Source organism: Trichosurus vulpecula, chromosome 3, assembly GCF_011100635.1.
Source record: "Trichosurus vulpecula isolate mTriVul1 chromosome 3, mTriVul1.pri, whole genome shotgun sequence".
NCBI lineage: Eukaryota > Metazoa > Chordata > Mammalia > Diprotodontia > Phalangeridae > Trichosurus > Trichosurus vulpecula.
Window position 1 is genome coordinate 250,129,815 of NC_050575.1, and position 19,481 is coordinate 250,149,295.

Consider the following 19,481-nt stretch of genomic DNA (forward strand, 5'->3'; position numbering starts at 1 on the left):
ATGTGTATGGGTGGAGGGGGAGGCGAGAGAACTGGCTCCCCAGCCCAGTGACCTACCCTTTCCAGCCAGCTGCAAGGAAATAGGCAGAAAGAGCGACCAATAGCTTGTCGGCGAGGCTCCCAGGACCCGCCAATCACCGAGTACTCAAGTAAGGGGGAAAAAAAAAGAAAAAGAAAAAAAAGAAAAGAAATGCTGCTCAGTAGGCTCGGTTGATCTCCGTTGTAAGAGATATGATCTGGACTAGTGAGACATAGAATGCACACTCAACACACACACTCCGGGCACAGCAGATAACAGAGGCTTAAAGCAATCACAGCGGTACAGGAGTGAAGGAGGACAGAAGAAGCCAGAGGGGAACCCTGGCTGGCAGAAGTCATTCTCCCAAGAAACTGGCGGCATTTGTACAGCGAGGATACGATAGCTGATGGTGAGTGCTGCCACTCTTGCCAAACTGGGTCTCCCTCCCTGAGGCGTCTTAACTGTTGGAGTTCCCTTGCCTAGCAGAAAGTGCAGTAGGGGGTGGGGGTGGGGGGAGAGCTTCAGTGACGTGTCCAACTTCTTTGGGTAGCATATGTTGGGAGGAGATTCATTTTTTTCCCCTTTCTTTGGGGGAAAAAACCCCAGTATCCATGATGTCGATTTAACTGGGTGGGGTGGGGAAGAGAGGTTTTTTTCTTTCTTTTCCTTTCCTTTCCTTTCTTTTCCTTCCTTCCTTCCTTCCTTCCTTCCTTCCTTCCTTCCTTCCTTCCTTCCTTCCTTCCTTCCTTCCTTCCTTCCTTTCTTTCTTTCTTTCTTTCTTTCTTTCTTTCTTTCTTTCTTTCTTTCTTTCTTTCTTTCTTTCTTTCTTTTCTTTCTTTCTTCTTCCTCTTCCTCTTCCTCTTCCTCTTCCTCTTCCTCTTCCTCTTCCTCTTCCTCTTCCTCTTCTTCTTCTTCTTCTTCTTCTTCTTCTTCTTCTTCTTCTTCTTCTTCTTCTTCTTCTTCTTCTTCTTCTTCTTCTTCTTCTTCTGCATTCCTCTCTTCCCTCCCAGTACTCACCGAACTTAGTTGGACCGTCCCAGGAAACATCAGCAAAATTGCTAGATCACAGAATTGTGTTTCTCTGGAATGAGTTCTGCAGTTTCTTACAAAAGCACTGTGACTGGGAACTCAGCCCTCTGCTATTGTTCTCATCAGCAGCTCCCATCAGGGAATTGTGACCTAGCAAATCTCTTCTGTTTATGAGTGTATCACTACTTATCAAGTGGTATTTTTAGTATGTCGTTTAAAGCTGTGGCTTTCTTAAGTTGCATAGCAAGGAAGAAGGTAAGGCTATATTGGCAAAGGGGTGTATATTTCTCCTATGAAATAATTTGTTTCACTTCTGGAGGGAAGATCATTGATGTTTACTTTTTTATTGGGAAAGAGTATTTTTGCTCTTACTTCACACCCCAGAATCCATCAATGCTAAGGAACTGAAGGTATCTGTGATCTGATTGGCTAACAGGTGCCTCCTTTCCTCTTCCCCCCTCCCCCCATCAAACACCCATAATCATCCCCTCTTTGGGGTTCTTACCAGCTACTGTAAAATCAAAATTAATACATGTGTCATTGGCAGATTTTTCCTCCACATTTTGAAATTTAATGCCATTTTCAGTAGTTGATTAGTTTTTAGTATGAAGCAAAATTTCATACACAATCTGATTTTATTCTTTTCTTCAGTTATCATAAAGTAACAGTTAAATCATTGTGAGGACTTTAGATTCTGTGTAAGAAATATTCAGGTGAGTTTTCACTCTAATCCTCAGAAAAGGGTTTGGAAGGAAGGGATTTGAAAGCAGAAAAAAATGTAAAACCACCTGTTCATTTTTTTTTATCTAAAAACAAGAACAAATAACAAAGTGTTTTCCCTAGTTTTTTTTAAAAGATGAATAGTAAAATTGGTTCTCATGTTTTTATTAAATAAGAATTTTCTATTTGACTGCTTTCAGAATACAATTTAGTGATATTACCATATTTGTAGTTTGGACACAGTTGTGTTTTTTAAAACAAAATGAATGCTGTAATTACTTTTAATAAGAAAGGTGTGCTTATTCAGGGATACCCCAATTGTATTTTATTTAAATGCATATTTCTTTATAAGAAATTTATAGTGGCTATTTTAAAATTAAAATTCATGCAAATCAGTAGAAAAGTAAAAATTATAAAATTATAAAATTAAAAAATTATAAAAATTACAGAAAATAAAAATTATAAAAATTACAGAAAACTATTGCTAACTTTTAGAACTTTAATTTTGAGTTTTATTGTAGTGATAATGTATGTCTCCTTTAAGTCTTGAAATCCAATAATTCATGAAGTTTTTGTATTTTTAAAAAAGAAACTCCTTGAGACTATACCATGACTTTCAGATTTCAGAATAAAATAAATTTTCAGACCTCTTTCATATTTTAGATATTCCTAAGTAAGTTGCTTTAGGAGAGAAAATGCTCTATTTGATTCTATTGGATTTAAGAACTGAAGCAAAAAGAAAATGTGGTGATGATCATTTTATGACTACTATTGGTAAAGCAATCATAGGATTCCACTGCTGGAAAAGCACCACCATCATGATCAAAATGTGAAGAGCCTATTTGCATTATATTGCTCTTTCAGTTGCACAAAGCAAAGTTAAAATGTTAGAAACAAATACACACTCTACATACATTAAAATGCATCAAAACTACATTGATTCCATGATTTCATTGATATGGTCCACAGAAGCGAGGAAGGAGTGTATTCTAGGCATGGAAAAGATACTGTGAAAAGACACTAAGGTGGGAGAGAGAATGCAGAGTTCCTGAAAAGAAGGTCAATTTGGTTAGATGTGAAGGGGAATGATGTGAACTAACCCTGGAAAAAAAGTTGGATCAAGACTGTGAAGGGCTTTATATGCAAATCTGAGGGATTAATATTTTCTCCTAGGGTTGATGAGAAGCCTCTGAATGATTTTGAATAGGGTAGTGACATGGTCATATTTGTTCTTTTGGCAGACAATTTTGGTAGTTGTGTGGAAGACGAATTAAAGAAGGGAGAGACTGGAAACCAGGAATCCTATTTGAAGCCTATTGCAAAAGTTCAGGACAGGTGATAATGACTTTAATTAGGGTAGTTGCTCTGAGTTGAAAGGAGATGGATTATATAGAGACACTGTGGAGGGAGAATCAACAAGACTTGATAAATGATTTGATATGGTTAACTTGGAGGTTATAAATATGATTGACTAGAAGGATGAAGGCATCCTTAGCAGAAACAGAGGAGTTTGGAGAAAGAATAGATTTAGGTGAAAAGGTAATGAATTTCAGTTTGGACACATTGGATTCAATAACAGGACCTCTATTTGGAGAAGCCCAGAAGGTTCTGATGTGAGGCTGGAGTTCAGCAGAGGGTCTGGATGGATAATAATAATGGTAATGATAATGTCAATAATAGCTAACATTTATACGGTACCTTCTACATACCAGGCTATGCTGAGTGCTTTGCATTTTTTCTCTTTTCTTTCAAAAATTTTTTTTTTTTTTTGTAGGGGAGAAGGCTGGGGTTAAGTTGGTCACACAGGTAGTAAGTGTGTCAAGTGTGTCAAGTGTTTGAGATTGGATTCGAACTCAGGTCCTCCTGACTCCAGGGCCGGTGCTGCCCCTATTTTTTTTAATCTCTTTTGATCCTCACAATGACCCTGGGAAGTAGGTGTCATTATCATTCCCATCGTACTGATGAAGAAAGAGAGGCAGAGGCTAAGTGACTTCTCCAGCTAGTGAGAGTGTGAGACCGAATTTGAATTCAGGTCTTCCTGCTATTAGATTGTAAGCTCCTTGAGGGCAGAGAATGTCTTTTGCCTTTTTTTTTATGTCCCTAGCAGTTAGCATAGTACGTAGTAGGTGCTTAATAAATATTTATTGATTGATTTACTCCAGGCCTGGACCTCTATTGACTGAGCTACCTAAAAGATATGGGAGTTACTTGTTTAAAGCAGAAGGGAGCTGATAAAATCACTGAGAGAGAAACTGTAGTGAGAGAAGACCTAGGACAGAGTCCTAGGGGACAACCATAGTTGGGAGGCAGTACACGAATGATGATCCAGTAAAGGTGTCTGAGGAGTGGTTGGGAAGGTGGATGGAAAATCAGAAAGCCGTATCACCAAAGCTGAGGAAAGAGAAATTATCCAGTAAAAGGGAGAGGTAACATTGTCAACATGCTTACAGATACGACAAGAAGGATGAGAACTTAGAATAAGACCATCGGATTTAGGATGAAGAGATTGCTGGTAACCTTGGAGAGATCATTTTGTTTCAATTAAGTGGTGATGTTGGAAGCTAGATTGCAAGGTTTTGAAACTTAAGTAGGAGGAGAGGAAATTATCTCAATGGACTCTTGCATGAATGTAACATATGCTTGGGAGACATCTTGTTTGGGAAAAGATTTCAAGGCTGAAGTTTGTTCCATTGAATCAATTTTATTTTTCTTTCTAATTGACAAATGATATAGAGTGAGATAGTATGTTGTTTGTGTTTTAGTCAATTTTGCGACTGTGAGAAGTGGTCTGTTCTAGAAAAGCATCTCTGAAAGTTTGCCTGTTCCCCGCCATCTTTTCACGAGGGGCAACCTTAATGCATGCATAGATCATTCTCACAAAGCTTTTATGGAGATAAAAAAAAGGTCTGTTATTTGGTATTTGCTGATGTCTTATTGGTCATTTTAAATTAATCATTGTACCATCTCTTCTTTTGCAAACTTCTATTTTGAGATCTTAAAAATTGACATTTGGTGCCTTTAAAATCGTGCTTTCTTCTGCATGGATTTCTTCGCTGTGAATTTAGTCAAGTGTTTTAGGCATCATCCACAAATGTCTTCAGGGTGATTTGCCATAGAGGAGTCTCACATTAAGTTTTTTCCTTAAACTGTTTTTCACTGTTTTGCAAGACTGTATTTCTTTTAATCTTCTGTCATCCTCCTCTATATCTGGCAAATGAGTTTGTACTACATACTGTTGCTGTCTTTGGCAACCATGTCCAGGCGAGATAGTGGTTGGCAAGAGGTTCAAGCAGTTGCTGACAGAGGCAGTTTCCAGGCTTTTTGGGCTCTTCCATTTTGTCAGCTGTTTTGCATTGGTAAAGTCCTCATGACAAAACATAGTGGAATTCTAGACTTATTCTCCTAGCCTTCCAGACTGGAGCCCCAGAGCTCAATTGGTTACATTTCCTCTTTAGGATTCTAAGGGTACCCTGGAAAGACAGTTGGGTTCTTCTTCTGATACAAGTTAAAGTCTCCACCTGGTGTGTACCCTTCAATATCGTTACCAGTGATTAGTGCCTCATTGATAGTTCCTCGATAAAATTGATAACCAGTCAATATCAAGTGGGTTTTATAAAGAAATATTTACTGAGAAGATATAGCAAGAACAGAAGTACAAATATATCCCTCCTTCCACCCTGAACCAGAGGAACATTCTCTCTACTACCTTCATGTCCCTGGAGAGAGTGGCTGCCACAAACATTCATTCTGCCACTCTCTTCACTTTGGGGTGAGGTATAGCTAATTGAGGAGTCTCTCTTGTTTTCAGGACACAGTGTTTTAGCTACTAAGTCAGTAAAGCTCTGGCTGGGTCAAGCAGTTGGCTCCTCAGGGTTGACTCCTTCCAATGCATAGGCCTGGTGGACCTCTGAGTCTCTTCTAATCTTTCCAAACTCAAAAGATCAGAGCTTGGTCATTTAGCCTCTAATACTCCTTTATCACAGATCAGGAAAAATCAAATATAGTAGGTACAGAAGAAACAGAAAGTATTTGTTCACAGGCTACATGCATCTTGGCAGGTGATTACCTCCACCCAACAATGCTCTGAGAACCAGACCCTCGTTGGCTATTCTTAATGTTACACCCATCATGTAAGTGAGGAATCAAAGGGGACTTTGGGGGTAGGGAGGGAGTTCCTGGGATTTAGTATGGGAAGAGGAACCTAGGAAATAAACAACTAGACAGAAATGGCGATTGTTTAGAATCAGTGTCTTTATTTTTGTTCATTTCTGATTTCTTTGGAGTTGACAATTTATTTAATTAGTTCTTTTTGATTTGATATTGATTTTGATGGAACTCTGATTCCAAAATTACTCTTATTTACTATGCTGTACATGATGCTCCACAAGTCCTGGTTCAGTTTAAAGCTCCCAAAACTTAAGTGGTTTTAAAGCTAATAAAGCTTTGATAATTAAAATGGCACTAGGACTTTTGGGACAGCTTCTATATCTACAGACAATCTGTACATGTTGCTTCTCCCAAAAACTGTAAGCTCTTTGAAGTCAGGGACTATTTCCTTTTTATCTTTCATTCTCATCACTTAGTACAGGGCCTGATATACGATAGGTACTTAATAATTGTTTATTGATTGATTGATAGGCAGCTATAATGGTATAGTAAGAATAGAGAATGCATGAATAAAAATGATTCATGAATTCTTTTCTGTTCCTCCCTCTTTTTGTTGCCAACGCCATAACTTTCTAGTGGTCTTCCTCATCTTAGCCTATCCTCATTCTGTCTCTATTCCATACAACTGCTGAACGTATATTCCTAAAACACAGATCTGACCTTGTAAATCTAATCCAAACCCTTCAGGTCTCTCTAATGTTTCTGGGTAAAATACAGACTTCTCGGCCTCATCTAAACATACCCGCAATCTGATATTCTTCTGTCTTTAGAGTCTTTTTTTTCATATTGCTCCTCTTTTTACAGCCTCCATTGCAATCAAACTGCCCCCATTCATGACATTCCATCCCTTGCTCTATATCTTTGCATACCTGGTCCTCCATCCCTGGAATGCTCTCTCTTGTCCCAAGTTATTAGTGCCTTTTCTCTCCTTAAATTACTTCGTATTTGTTTTCTGTGAACTTTGTATTTACTTATCTGTGTACATGCTGGTTCCTCAAAGTTCCTGGAGGAAGAGGGTTTTTTATTTTTACTTTTGTATTTTCAGATCCTTGTATGAGTGTTTTGTGTATAGTAGCTCTTCAGGAAATATTTGTTAAATGGATTTGAATTGCTAAATTCCTTCCTTCTTGAAACTGTCATCCTGCTAAGTTTTGACCTCTCATTCACATGGTCATAGTCTAATTTATTAATTAAAGGGGTTTAATAATTGCAGTGTAAGTTAGAATCTACATTATGGAAGGAGATGCTGATCTGTATTTGTAGAGGGAATTTGTTTCTAGAGAACAGTGTTAGACGAGAAGTCAGAACTTTAAGACCTGAGGTTAATTCCTGCCTCAGACATTTACTCATTGTATGGGCCAATCAGTTTACCTCTTGGACAAATCACTTTACCTTTCTCAGTTTCCTCATTCATAAAATGGGGATAATAATAGCAGTTTCCTCACAGGGTTGTTCTGATTGGTAAAATGAGATAATAAGTACAGCGTTTTGCAAATCTTAAAGCATATAAATGCCAGTTATTATACTAATGAAATCATGGTCCTGATCCAAAAAAAAATTAAAAGTTATTGATGTGCACTCATTTACTCTTTCTTCATAGCAGGCACTAAAAAAAATATTTGTTCACTTCATGTGCAACAAATTTCTTTTCTGAGAGTATTATGTGGTATAAACTGGACCTGTGTTCAAATTACAGCTCTTGTTATTTGCTATCTGTGACTTTGGGAAAATCATTTAACTTCTTGGATGTCATTTTCGTCTCTGTAAAATGAGGAAATTGAGTAACATGATGTTTAATGTCTCTTCCAGCTCAAAATCTTGTGCTCTTGTATGTTGTGAACTAAAAAATGACACGTTTTTGGTATGGATTTTGAGGGTAACCTTTTTATTTCCCAATATTTAGGAAACACTAGTTGAGATGTGGATTGGTGGCCCCAAACCAGATCTGAGTGAAAAAGCAGTTTGACTGAAAGTTATGTTGCATTTATTTGACTGGATGTTGTTTTTTTATTGCTCATTCATATGGGTAGGGATAGTGCTATGAAGTTTTATCCTGGAAGCTCCTAAAACCCCTAATTCTGTAAGTGAAAAATGCTGGTGACCTTTTAATATTCACCCTTGAGAAAAAGATAGACTTCCTATCTTTTTATTTTAAATCTTCATTGCTATATGTTTTAAAAGTTCCATTTCGTCTCTTTTGGTGATGGTGGAGGAATAGAGTAGGAAAATCACCAAGTTCTGAGCAAATTCATATGGAAAATGCATTTTCATTAATAGTGTATTTAACATTTTGGAAGCAAAATGTGTAGTCCGCTCTGTTTTTTGCATCAAAGTGCATATGAGAAATATAGAACCAGAGATCTAGAGTTGCAAAGGACCACAGAGGCCAACTAGTCTATTTCCTCATCTTATTGATGCAGACACTGAGACTCAGCAAGGTTAAATGTCTTGTCCAAAGTCACACAGCTAATAGTTTTCAGAGGAGAGATTTGACCCAAGGTCCTTCTACTCCAGAGCTAGTGCCCTGAGAGTTAGCATCTGTTTTCCTTAATTATCTTCCTTCTTGGACCATGTTCTCAGTAGTTACCCTTCAGTCCCACAGGGAAGCCCTTTCAAATCCAACTGTATAATTACCCAGCTCTAAGGGAGGACTTTGCTTTTGAAAAGGGAAATGCTTCATAGAGGGGTTTTGTGTTTGTCTGGAAGATAATGCTGTTTATTCTGAGTAGTGAGCAGGTTGCAAACAGACAGTATAGTGGCAGCCAGACTATTTAATAGTTGCCTTTGAGTCAGATTTTTCATAATATGATTTGATTATTTGTATTATGAAGCTCTGTGAATATCCACATTAAAATATAAATATCAGCAACACATTATAAGTCAGTATGAATTATCTTAGCACCATCTTGCCTCTGCTCCCCTCCACTGGTTTGAATAATCAAAAGAAAATTGTTAGCATAAAGATAGTCCAAGTATTCTTTGTTTTCTTAGTTATTATCCTCTATGACAGATATCCCCACAAGAATAACCAAAAGTAAAAATGTGTTTACTGGCCTCAAATCACAATATAGCATTTAGTTGGGAATTTTCAAATCACTCACAAAAGTAATTTAACATTTATGTATTCAGCGATTTCCTGTTTTGATTAACAGGTTTTTTAAGTGACTTGGTGCTATGTGAAATTCCATAATTAGTAATAGTTGCATCTATAGGTGGCATACAAAATGTCATTATCTTATAACATGTTGTTGTATAAGAAGCATTTGCACATCATGGAAAGAATTTTGAAATCCAAATTTTTTTCGAATAATAAATGTTTACGTATGTATGTATATGTCCACACACACGCACACAAAATGTTTTATACCTGAATGGTTCTGTTGGGCAAAGTCACTTTATGTATTTTAAGGTCAGCCCTCATACTGGGAACATACTGTCTTTTATTTCTTGAAATCCTCTTTCTTTCAGGCCAAGTTCAGGTGCCATTCCCTTCTCTGAGCTGGAAGTGACCTCTCTCATTAGATTTTCTTGGAGCGTTTTGCGTGCAATTCTCCTCTGTCCATACCATGTGTTATATTGATCTGTGTATATATCTTATCTCATCCCTCTCCCTACCCATCTCCAGATCATAATCTCATTGAAGTCAGAGACTATTGTTATTTTTGCTACTTTTATATGTCTTGTATCAATTAATCAATAAGTATTAAGTTCCAGACATTGTGCATTTATTTCAGGGCCTTCTATTAAACACCCATTAGGTTTTAGTTGGTTATATTGATGCAGGTGAGGTCAGCACTCTGAGTGGGAGCTATGTGTGGTCCAGTTAGTTTTTTTCTATTCTACAACAAAAAGAGCCTTACCCTGATCGGCAATCTTGCAAATGCTACATAAAAATTGATTCATTTTCTCAAATGCTTGAGTCATATCGGAAACAATGTATAACTGCAGATCACAGATTCAAGCACATTGACTGCACTATTAAAAAGGCCAAAGCTTAATGTCATTTGCAAGAGCAATCAGTGAACCAGAACAGAAGAAATACTTCTTATGAAGGAATGGGGAAGTAAAGATTCCTTTCTCCAAAATATCAGTCTCAGGAGCAGGGTATATGCTCTTTTCATTTGGTACTAAGTTGGGAAGGCATGTAGTTAGGTTTTAGATTGAGCAGAAAAGCAAAAATGCTACTTTATGAATTAAAAATATAGTTAGGATAAAAAATTTGTAGAGAAAATGAAATAAAAGATAGACTAATACTTTCTGGAATTATTATAGGTTATGATAGAGACCACAGAATCTCAAGTTTGGAAAGGACCTCACAGACCATTTAGTCCAAATCATACCTTGCTACATTCTCCAACATTCTTGACAAGTGATGATCCAGACATCACTGGTTGCTGTGTCTGTCCTTCATTCTTGAAGAGGACCATGACATCAGGGAAATGATGACATAACTTGGAGTTGACTTTTATGTGAGTGAGGGAGGGCTGTACAAGGTCACTAGCTTTGTTTTCTCCTCCAGAGCCATCTGGGTTCAATGGCCTGATATTCCCCAGGACAACTGGAGATGGCCCAGAATACATTGAGAGACCCTGGCCCTTTCAGGCTAAGGTCTTTTCAAGTTCTCACTTTGAATGAGGTAATGCCCATTCAGTGAATAGGCCTCTTTAAGAAGTTAATCAAGGGATGGCCTCTTTAATCAGAACTCAAAAAAAAAAAATCAAACTGGGAGGGGAAGACCCTCAGGGTTCCTTCCCAAAAGAGAAACAGTTATACTGGTAGACCGGAGCAAAGGGAGAACTCACGAGCTCCTGAGGCAGTGCATTCCTTATCACTTATCAGCTACTTGAATGCTATTTTGATGATCATTTTTTGATTATGAGATAAGCAGTTATACTTGGTGCTGCATATTAATTAATGCAAGTGATTTTGGTAGATTAATCCTAGGTTGTTATGGCAAGGATCAAGATTATATTTCAGTGACTTCATGAGCTCATAGGTACAGATCTTGAACCATGAAAAAGGGTATCAGTATCTTTAGATATAGGTAATGTCTGTAAATATTTTATTCATTCTGAACCTAAGAAATAAAACAAGCATTTCCATAACATAGTAGAATAGAAAAAAAGATGATTGCACTTGAAACTGCAATTCTATTACGTACAACTTGCTGTTCCTTTTAAATATATAATAAAGTTATTGTGTAGCTTTCTTTTTTTCCCCTTTTTTTCTCCTCTCTCAGATGGCTACCATTAGCCACAAATATGTATATATGTGTAAAATCATTCTATACATACTTATCTTTATCAGTTCTTCCTCTAGATGCAGATAGCAGCTAACTTCATAGGCCCTTTGCAGTTAATTTAAATGATTTAGTCACTCAAAGTTGTTCTTAAAACAGTATTCCTGTTACTATACAGTTTGATTCTCACAACAACTCTTGAGAGAAAGATGCTATTATTATCCTCATTTTACAGATAAGGAAACTAAGGCAAAGAGAACTTAAGTGACATGTCCGTGGGTACACAGCTAGTAAATGTCTGAGGCTGGATTTGAACTCAGGTCTTCCTGACTCCAGGACCAGCACTCTATCCACTGTACTATCAGTCGAGTTGCATGCAGAACACATTGGGCATAATCAACAGAGGGAAGGCACTAACATTAAGAGGGTTTAGGAAAGACATCTTTTAGAATGTTAGATCTTAGCTGGGACTTAACAGGAGCCAAGTTCCTGTTGTCAAACCTAAATTTGCCTCTTTGCAACTTCTACCCATTGCTTTTCATTTTCTCTCTCTTGAGGCCAAACAGAACAAGCCTGATGCTTCCATATGATAGTCCTTCATCTTCTTGAACACAGATATGATGTTCCCTTTGCCTTCTTTTTTCCAGGCTAAAAATTCCCAGTTCCTTCAACTGGTTTCTATATGTGCCATGGATTTGAAGCCCTTCCCCATCCTGGTGGTCATGCTTTGGATACTCTCCAGCTTCTAAGTGGCCTTTCTAAACAGTAATGCCCACACCATTCTCTTGATGTGTTCTTACCAGAGCAGAGTATAGTGGGACCATCAACTTTTATCTAAAAGCTATGTCACCCTTAATGTAGTCTAGGTCAAATTAATTTTTGTCATGTTTGCCTTTTGGAAAGTGGATTGCCATCACTCAAGTACATCTTCCTCAGGGGGATTTCAGGGGCCTTGCGTCCTAGGGTGGGTTGCATTGTTACTAGAAAATCACTTTGGGCCTCAATTATTTTCATTGGGAAAATGGTCTCAGTATGTTTTTTGGCCTCAGAACATTTTAAAAATAAAAAATAAAGAATGATTAATTAAAAAATAAAATTGGAACTATGTAGTGATAAGAAAACATGTTCAATAGGGCTAAAGAATTTAGAATAGTACTGCTTATTATATTTTGACCTAATATAAGGGTTTAAATGAATCACAGCCATCGGGTAAATGCAACAATCTGGTTTCTCTACCTCTGCAGAGTTGTTAAATGTCACTGGAGAACAATTGCAAAAATAAACAATTCACCCACTAAAAATTTATGATATGTCATCAAATCTGGGCCCTCACAACTACTTCAGAATTCTTTTACTTTATCCAATTACATTTACAATTTTTTAAAACATTTTTGAGAATTTTGAGTTCTAAATTTTCTCCCTCCCCACCTGCCCATTCCCCTGCCCCTTGAGAAGGCACGCAATTAATATTGGTTATACACGTGAAGTCATTCATAACATTTCCATGTTAGCCATGCTGCAAAAGAAAACACATATACAAAATAGAAAAATAAAAGAAAGGAAAAGCTTATTGCTTCATTCTGTACTCAGAGTTCATCAGTTCTCTCTGTGGAAATGGATAGCATTTTTCAGAACAGATATTCTTGATTCCCACTCTTTCATTAAAAAGATTAAGATCATCTAATGTGAATTGATTAAATGCCTCGTCTCTTCATCAAGGCTTCTCAGTGACATCAACCTCTTTTTCCGTTTGTCCCAGTCACCCAGGGAAATATTTCTCCACTGTCACTACTGCTAAACCCTGTACTTGTGCCCTCGGTTTATTCCTTTCTGCCTTTTCTAGGACCTTGCTCCATCATTTGTCCCCCTTCTCATGTATCCTCATCTATTGACACAATATGTATTTATTAAGCACTTACTATTTACAAATCATGGTGCTAGGAATAAAAAATTTTTAATAATGAAACATCTTTTTTTGTATAAGCTTAAAATTCTTTAGGGTGAGAGGAAGGAGCAGCATATATACTGTGAACCATTTTGAGCCCCCATAACCTGAGAGAGACCTAAAACATGGATTGACCAATCAGGAGAAGGGCATTTTTTGACCCATTCTGAGCTTAACTTAACATAATGCTCTGAGTGCTCTGGCATAACAGACATGCTTTGCTTTGATCTCTGACTGAACCCAAAGTGCCCCTTCCTGTGTCAGCAACTACAAGGCCAGATGCAGCTGACCAGGATTATTCTTCTGTTTAGGACTACCAAGGGCAGGATGCCTTTAACTGGATGCTATCTTGAAAAATGGGACTTTTCTTATCTTGGTATTTTATGGACACATGTTACGCTATGTTATGATATATACTCTATATATACACATATACATATATATGTACACACACACACACATATATAGTCGTGTTAATGATAAAAAACACAGACATCATGGACCTATTGATTGATTGATCAATCTATTAAATGACAGCTTGACACTTATCTTATTGTATTTACAATATGTGCCATTAAAAAATTCCTTTCTCATATGATGGTTAATACATATGGAGACTGTAACTTGACATAGGCATCCTGAGTTGGAATTGCTCTAAGTGTATAAAGGATCTCTTTCAGCTTGTTTACCTCTGAGTTCAGAATTATTTTCTGACTCCCATGCAATGCATGATTATCTGGCTTAATGAGAGTAAATAAACATGTTATAGCACATGTACAGCCTGATTCTGTTTGTTCCTTGTTCAAACCTTTGGTGAGGTGAACCCCATTGTTTGTTCTTGAACAAGTCTTTGGTAAGGGGGAACCCCATTCTGTTTGTTCTTAGGACCAAACTTTTGGTAAATGGACTATACACATAGGTAAGAAGAATGAAAAATGATTCCAAAGTTGTCAGGCTTTGTGATCAGAAGGATGATAGTATCCTTAGCAGAAGTAGGACAGTTTAGAGGATGGGTGTGTTTAAAAATGGGGGGTGGAGGGAGAGGGGGATGAGTTCCCTTTTGGACAAATTTAATTGAAATGGCTGTAGGACATCTGTCTGGAAAAGTCAAATGGGCAATTGACTAAAGCTCAGGAGAGAGACTAAAGTTTGATCTACAGATCTGGAAATAATTTATATAGCAATGAAGATTGAACCCATGGAAACTGATAGATCACTGAGAAGTGAGCATAAATAGAGAACCCAAGACTGAGCTATACAGATACTCACATTTGGAGAATAATGATCTATCAAAGGAGATGGAGAATTGTTCATCTTTTGTTCTCCAAGAGGATCAGTGACATCATGTCTTAACTTGTACATGAATTGCATTTGAGTGAGGCAGAGCTGCACAAAGTTATCAGCCTCTCCCTCTCCTGGAGTCCAATGGAAAGACTAAGGTCAGGTCAACTGGTGATGGCTGGGATACAGTGGGTGAGTTTGGCTTTTCTAGATTAAGGTCCTTTCTAGGTCTCAGTTTGTCTGAGGCCATGCCCATTCATAAGGGATAATAAGCAATAGATAAGAATTGGGGCAAAAGATGGCCTAATTTACCATCCCAAAGAGATCAATTTCAGAAGGGAAGACCCTCAGAGTTTCTCACCAGAACAGAAAACAATTGCTATTTATACTCATTGTAAGCCATCAAAATCTAACCTATGAGCCCCAGAGGCTTGAGCTGGGCTTATTGGCCATTCAATGAAAGCCAGAATAAAGGTAGTCAAGTAGCTCCATTTAAAACATCTTGCTTTTTAAAAACTTATTTTTCAGAGCAATATTTCAAGAAGTCAAAAACAAAAACTGAGGAGCACAAAAAGTAAACTGACCCAGAGGGTGATGTGAATTAAACCTTGTCACACATGTTTCTTACATGTATGCCTCTCTACTACTATAGTTTAAGTTTAAGCCTACGCCTCCCATAGATGCTGTGTGTGTTTGTGGGAAGGAGTGAACCAAGTTCTTAGGAGAAGACTGAGAATGAATGTTAAGAGAAGGAAGAGGGCATAGTGTCAGGAAACCCAGAGAGGAAAGGGTATCCAGAAGTGGTAGTCATTAACAATGTCAAATGCTTCAGGGATGTCAAGAAGGATGGGTATTGAGGAAAGGCCATGGGGTTTACACATTGAGAGATCATTGGTTACCTTGGAGAACAGTTTCTTTTGAGTGATGAAGTCAGAACTCAGACTTAAGTCAGTGAGGTGAAAGAACATGGAGATAAATGAGTGTAACCAGATTTTTTTTTTTTTTTTTAGGAATTTGACTGTAAAAAGGAATGACTTGAGCTGATGGGTATGGGATTGGGGGAAAGCTGGGCTTGTTTGTCGGAAGCAGAGAAGGAACCAATAGAAAAGGGTGAGAGTAAAGATTAGGGAGAAGTGGGGGAGGGGGGAATGATTAAGGTGGAAAGCTATTAAAGAAGAAAGGATCAGGATCAATTCACGATTGCTGTTATTAAGAAGGGCCACATTTCATCAGAGACTGAAGCCCAAAAGGAGACCGTAGGAGATGTTGTCAAGAACTGACATATAGAAGAGGAGGAAGTGTTGAGGTTTAGGAGTGCTGGGACCCCGAAATAGTGACTTGCAGGTCCTGCCCAAATGAATTCGACCCAAGTCTTCTTTCAGCCAAAGACAAGGTTTATTAAAGATCTGCCTTATTGGCCAGACTCTTAAGGAATATGAACACTTGTAAAGCTAATGTAAGGGGGCCAGATTGAATATGAGCACTGTCATGGAAACAAGATGGATCCTATATACAGAAAGACTGTGGGAGGGATCTAGGAGTGACCAAGTAGTCTGGGGTGCTGGAGAAGGGATCTAGAGAGGATCTTAATGGGAATGGCCAATAGGCTCCAGTGACTGTGAGGTAACAAAGAAGGGCCAGGAATGCCACTGACCTGGATCACGTGGCCAAGAGAAGAGGATTTCTAGATAGGATTAAGGGTGGGAAGTCTAGGGTGGGGACAGATGCAGACAATGAAAGGCCAGTTGACTGGGTTAGGTAGATGCTTCAGGCAAACGCCAGATCAAGTGGGAAGATTCAAGGAGAGTTCTGAGGGATTTCCAGAGCCTGTATCTGGTCAGAAGAGGTCCTCCTGTTTTCTCTCTAAGAGGCAGCAACGGAAAGGGTGGTGGTCCCTTCTTAGGCCTGAGGCCTAAGGAGAGAAGAGAAAGTTTAGAATGGATATAGGGGAGGCTATCCATTAGGCCAGAGTAAAATGGTTGCTTTGCTGCAGTGAGGGCTGAGTTTAGATTAGATTTCATAAATTTAGATTAGAGATTAGATTTCATAAATTTGTAGTGGATCCATTTGGGAAGGTTGGCAATATTCTTTCATCTGATCACTTATCTCTCTCAGGTGCTGAGAAGGAGGATGGTCAGGGTCACACAGGGCTGAGGTTTGGCAAGGCGAGAGTAGTAATAGCACAGGGTTGTAAGGTGGCAAGGGATTCAAGAGATCTTTAAACCCTTGCTGACATCACTGACTCCTCCTCATTCACATTTTTTAAATGCTCATTTGTCCCCTAAAAATACTCTGCCCTCCATTATTCACCATACATTTACATCCTTTTTCCTATCTTTTACTATGAAACCTGTTAGAAAAAAGTTGCCTTTGCTGCTTCTAATTTCTCACCAACCATCCTCTCCTGAACTCGAGGATTTTGGCATCTTCTTACTCTACTGAAATTGTACTTTCTGATATCATTAATGGCCTAATTGCCAAATCCATTGGTGTTTTTTGAGTCATCATTGACCTCTTTTCATATTTTTACACTGTTGATCATGTCCTGTTAGATACTTTCTCCTGTTGTTTCAAAAACATCCTACTTGCCATATTCTACTCCTGATTTTTTAATTTCTTTTCTGTTTCCTTCAGTTCTTTTTTAAAAAATTATATTTATTTTTTTCCAATTACATGTAAAAACAATTTTTAACATTTAAAAATTTTGAGTTCCAAATTATCTCCCTCCCTTTCTCCTCTCCCCGTTTAGAAGGCAAGCAATTTGATATAGATTATGCATGTGTAGTCATGCAAAACATTTCCATATTAGCCATGTTGCAAAAGAAAATACAGACCAAAAGAAAAAAGAAAAATAATTTAAAAAAAGTTTTAGTTCTTTCACTAGAAGTAGATAACATTTGTCATGACAAGTCCTTTGGAATTGTCTTGGATCATTATAATGCTGAGAATAGCTAAGTCGTTCACAGTTGATCATAGTACAATATTTCTGATAGTGTCCTTCACTTATTCTTCAACCTTTTCCTGACCCCTTCAATTGAGTATTCTCTAAGGGACTCTCCTTGGTCCTCTTCCCAGAATCACAGAATTTTAGACTTGGAAGGGATCTCAGTAAGCCATCTGAGCCAAACCCGACTTGAAGAAGATCCCAACTTGGTCCTAACTGGTCATCTAGCCTCTGCTTGAAAATCTCCACTGAGGGTCACCTCCCCGCCTCCTGGGGTAGCCCATTTCACTTTGGGATAGCTCTAATTTTAAGAAGAGTTTCCTTATTTTAAACCTAAATATTTATCTCTGCAATTCCTACCCCTTGCTATGAGTTCTGCTTTCTGAGACCAAGCTGAATAAGGCTGTTCCTTTTTCTGTATTTCCTTTTTCCAATATTTGCCATTTCTTTCCTCACCCCACCCCTACCCCCAAATCTCATCTAGGTTAAACTGGCTTGTTTAGCATGAATTTTAGTTTCCTCAGCAGCTTGCCCTCTTTTGGACGCTTACCAGCTTATCGATGTCCTTTCCAAAATACTGTGTGAAAGAAGGGAAGGTTAGCACTCCCCTTATTAAGGATGTAGGAAGTCTTGATTGCCTTTACAACACATATAATTAATGTGTTGTATTGTCACTCACTCTAGTATCTGACCATGTTCTTTTAGAGACAGCTTGAAGTAGTGGATAAGGCATTGGACTTGGAGTCAGGAGTAGTGAGAGTCAAATTCTGTCTCAGGCACTTACTGTGTGACTTTGGACAAGTCACTTAACCATCATTTCCCAGTGACTCCCCGTCTCCCTATAAAATGCTTTGCATGTTTTGTAGCAAATAAATACAGTTAAGCAAAACAAACCAGAACATTTATGCCCCATTCTGCCAATAGGTAGAAGGCATTCATCATTGTTAGAGAACTGAAGTCTTTCATTGTTTTCTGTTCCCTTATTTTAGTCATTGTTTTAAATTTTTCTTCTGGTTCTACTTCTCTCTGCATTCATTCCATACAAGTCTCCACCCATGGGGTGTCTTTCCTCTCCTACTCACATGGTCGATAAATTATCAGGTCCAATTGATTCTGTCGTTCAATCAATAAGCATATATTAAATGCCCACTGTGTGCCTGGCACTGTCCATTCTGCATCCATAATATTTCTTGGCTAATGCCTCCATCTCCACTGTCACCACTCTAATAAAGATCCTGCCTGAACTATTGCTAGAGACTTCCAATAATCCTTCCAGTCTCCAGTTTCTGCCTATCTGATCCATCCTTCACAGCACTGACAGAATGAACTTTGTTAAAGAGATAAAGCCATGTCACTCCTTTGCTTAAAAATCTTCAATGGTTTTCTTTTACCTCCCAAATAAAGTCCAAATGCTTAGCATTCAGGGGGCCCTACCAACTGGTACCATTTAACTCTCCAGCCTCATTGCATATTTCTTCTTTCCATGTGTTCTATAGTTTAGCCCAGGTGTGGGAAACCTGGGGCCTCGAGGCCACATGTGACCTTCAAGGTCCTTGGGTGCAGCCTTTTGACTGAGTCCATGTTTTATTAAGGGGGTTTATTTTGTGAAGTTTGGCTTTAGTCAAAGGGCTGTACTTGAGGACCTAGAGGGCCAAATGTGGCCTTGAGGCCACAGGTTCCTCACCTCTGCTTAGCCCAACTGCACAAATGCTCTGACTCACAAATATGCTCTACTATGACTTCCTTAGGCTCTTCCCTTTGTCACTGCTACTCAATTCCTACCAATCCTTTAAAACCTAATGCTAGGGGCAGCTAGGTGGCACAGTGAGTAGAGCACCGGCCCTAGAGTCAGGAGGACCTGAGTTCAAATCCAGCCACAGATACTTGACACACTTACTACCTCTGTGACCTTGGGCAAGTCACTTAACCCCAATTGCCCTGCTTTCCCTCTTCCTAAAAAAAAAAAAAATGCTGGTGCTACTTGTCCATGAAACTTTTTCCTGTTTTCCCTAGCTTATAATTACCATTTCCCTTGGACCTCATGTAGCACTTTATTTTGTATTTATCTAATGCTATGATATGGGCAGCTAGGTGGTGCAGTGGATAGAGTGCTGGGACTCGAGTCAGGAAGACTTATC

The 19,481-nt window shown here is 38.4% G+C and overlaps 1 protein-coding gene and 1 non-coding gene across 5 annotated transcripts in view; both read left to right on the plus strand.

Annotated features, from left to right (window-relative positions):
* Positions 1 to 396: 396 nt before the first annotated feature.
* Positions 397 to 19,481, plus strand: part of ARHGEF10 (Rho guanine nucleotide exchange factor 10) — a 244,523-nt gene continuing 225,438 nt past the window's right edge. For all 4 annotated transcript variants that reach the window (XM_036752754.1, XM_036752755.1, XM_036752756.1 and 1 more), the window contains exon 1: positions 397 to 427. The gene's annotated coding sequence lies outside the window, so the exon portion shown is untranslated. The remainder of the gene's footprint in view (positions 428 to 19,481) is intronic.
* LOC118845215 lies at positions 17,918 to 18,046 on the plus strand. The gene has a single exon (XR_005010077.1). It is a non-coding gene; the product is annotated as a U6atac minor spliceosomal RNA (small nuclear RNA).